Genomic DNA, 3058 nt, shown 5'->3' with positions numbered 1-3058 from the left:
TACTGATATTCATGTTAAAATGTAAGAAGTAAAAGTAAAAGTCGCCACAAAAATAAATAACATTTAACATAACTTCGATGATAACATGATGTGTATTTGTATGTAATATCCATCATTAATGTATAGCCTATGAATTTCTATGTACACAATCATCTAAGATGCAAGAGCAGTAAGACACCCGTTTGAAGGCTAGAAACACATTTCTTCCGACTGCACCTCCGATGATGATAGAAAAAATAAATAAATAAATACTAATTCTTGGAGCTGCACTTTCATATGGCTCTTTGTGGTTTTGCTAATTCAAAGCTAATGCACTTTCACTTACTACTTGTTGTCTGGAGTTTGCACCTTAAGGGTTGGAAGCACTTAATTGGAAGTCCCTTTGGACAAAAGTATGGCCTTGTTCAGTAGCCTGGTGCGTGGTCTCCAATCTACACCTCTTCAACAACTCTTTCGGTGGTGCTCCGCTCACCACGCCACTGGAGGAGCTGATGAGGTAAAAAACAGGAGTGAGTCGATTTTTAGACTATGGCACTCGATTCTCCCAGTTCAGTGACACAAGTCAGGTTAATTAACCGGCTCTTTGGTCAGTTCGTCAAAACTAATTTATTATATTTTAGCAAAAGTAAATTATGTTTACTAATGATTTTTAAGTAATGACTACTATTGTAAACTTGATTTGTGTATTGCCTCAACATACCAATCTGTGATGAAACAACTTGACCTGTTAAGTTTCACCTTGTGTAAAAACTTTAACAATTTTAGGCAACAGGTTTCCACAATTTTAGTTGTGTAGTTAGTAGTTACTTTCAAATTAACATTGTTAAGAAAAAATATTATTAACAAATTAAATGACATATTATTCTGGATAAAGCTACTCAGCAGTAGCCTGACAAGCCAGACCCGCATCGAGATGTTGCGTCTGGGAACTTACCGTTGGTAAAACATCTTCCTTTTTTAAGAATGACTTCAGTGTTTAACTCCAAGTCTTCCAGAGTAGCAGCCAAAGCCGGTTTGAAAGGCCACCGTTCGTCAACAGAAGCAACCATCTTCTTTGTTTTCAAGTATCAGGTTATTCACGCGGAACTGTCACACTCTTTTCACAACGTGATTGGCCTGACCACAATTTGGTTTTTCCAACTCGCAAGCCAACGGTTAGTTGCTAGACTGACCCTAGCTGCAAATTACATTTGCTGCCGCTAGGATGTGGCTATATTTCTGGGATAACCCAGCATGATAAAACATCATTAAAATGAGCTCCACCTTTACCAGCTTCAACGATAAAGTGAGGAACACATTAATGCATCACATTTATTCTGAAAATTGATTACAGTACATATATTTTGATGCTATTAGATTTGTACTTTTACTGCACACTTAAAGTATTGAATGCAGGTCTTACTTGTAACAGAGTATTTATACACTGTGGTAGTACTACTTACTACTTTTTGATAGCTGTAGCTGTAGCTTTAGAAAAGATTGTATTTAGAATGATGATAAATGTAGTTTTGGGATCCATCTGACAATAAAAACACGTGTTGTAATAGAAACACACAGGCTGTGTCTCATTCCGCAAACTTCCGTCAGTACACTGTTAATGTGCACTGACCACTTTCTGCCGTAGTGCCCACTTTTGATGGTTAGTATTGTCCCAAAAGAAACCCTTATGTGAAAACACTTACCGGAAATGACAAGTGGTTGGCTCAGTAACTGTGTGGCCTAGTTCTTGCTTTAATGTTTTTCAGTAACACATTTCGGTGAACTATTTTCGTAAAATTTGAGATCGTATTCCAAACGAGCCGCCATCTGGCCGCCATTAAGCTTGGTTGTGAAATCCAGGAGAAGCCAGACCCACCTGATGCGTTCGTCCAATCAGCTGCAGGTCAGCGTCCCTGGTCCCTCCCCTTTCCGCTTTGTATTCAAAATGCCGCAGGTTTAGTGTGCGTAGTGTCCATTGTTCCACACTGAACTTTTCAACCGTTTTTAGGGGTACTTTCAGTGCACTGACTTTTTGCGTTATCTACACTATATACTTAAAACTAAATGTTTGAAGTGTGCAAGCTGGCGGTTTGAAACACAGCCACAGCCTCAATCATAGACCCCTTTTTCAATGCAAAGCATTGTCCGGAGTCTCTCCTAAACATAGGTCTATCACCCTGTATTCCCTGTGCTTCTTCTTTGGGATTTTATTTAAAAAGTGAATGTAACAAATTACTAAATAAGTAGATTCGTTAGACTTATTAGGTTACAGTGGTTGAGCTAACTAGTCAATCGGATGGGACAGACTGACTCCTCCTTGCATTTACATCCGTCCTCTGTAAAGGATCAGGAGTATTTGGTTTTGTTTTGAAATGCTTGAGTGTGAAAGAGAAGCTATGAATACACAAAGCATAGATTTATTTCCCATGCTCTCCGCCCATAAATAAATGTATGACTTTACGTACCCTCTGCAGAAATGTCATTTAGTTTTCTGAGCAGACAGACACAGTTTAGACCTTTTGTTAGATCAAAATTGTTGCTGTGCTCGCTGCAGGTAGCAGCGCTCAGCCCGGGAGGCAAAGTGGATTGAGATGTAAACATGCAATTGTCTACGGGCATTCGGACAAACATCTCAATTGTTTCTCTTCTAATTACATCTTTGTAGTGTCTATTGAACAAGTACTCAGTTTGGATTGCATTGCAATGCGTTTTCACTCATTCAGCTCGCTCTTTGGATGAGCAACAACCGAGCGGTGAGCACAAGCTCCACTTGTCTTTAATATTTCCCGTCAAATTTCTTACAAAAGCTCCTTCCCCACAGATGTATTAGCTGAATATAAGAAGGAACATTGGCCTGCAGTTGGCTCCAATTAACCTCAGTTTAGCTTGGCCTTCAAGATGATTGGCTTTTATACCAAAACCTATTCCACTTAAAGAAATGCCTAGTCTGGCACCAAATCTGTCTCATTTCTCTAACATGCACAGGAGAAATATTTAAATAAGCCTATTAAAACTGGCCCTGGGCTGTTGAGAAAAGTATGGAAGCAGTATTGGGACTGGAGAATAAAATAAAAGAAGG

At 39.1% G+C, this 3058-nt stretch overlaps 1 protein-coding gene and 1 long non-coding RNA gene across 2 annotated transcripts in view; one reads left to right on the top strand and one right to left on the bottom strand.

Moving 5' to 3' along the window:
* LOC116690021 (uncharacterized) overlaps positions 1-1701 on the bottom strand; it is a 16030-nt gene extending 14329 nt beyond the window's left edge. Inside the window, exon 1 of the long non-coding RNA XR_004332143.1 lies at positions 1536-1701. This is a non-coding gene — a long non-coding RNA (uncharacterized LOC116690021). The remainder of the gene's footprint in view (positions 1-1535) is intronic.
* The window catches only part of si:dkeyp-14d3.1 (transmembrane protein 132C), a 152834-nt gene that overhangs the window by 88557 nt on the left and 61219 nt on the right, over positions 1-3058 (top strand). The window lies entirely within an intron of this gene.

This window comes from Etheostoma spectabile, chromosome 5, assembly GCF_008692095.1.
Source record: "Etheostoma spectabile isolate EspeVRDwgs_2016 chromosome 5, UIUC_Espe_1.0, whole genome shotgun sequence".
In the NCBI taxonomy this organism is placed as follows: domain Eukaryota; kingdom Metazoa; phylum Chordata; class Actinopteri; order Perciformes; family Percidae; genus Etheostoma; species Etheostoma spectabile.
The sequence above is the reverse complement of the archived record's forward strand: the minus strand, read 5'-3'. Positions and strand labels throughout refer to the sequence as shown.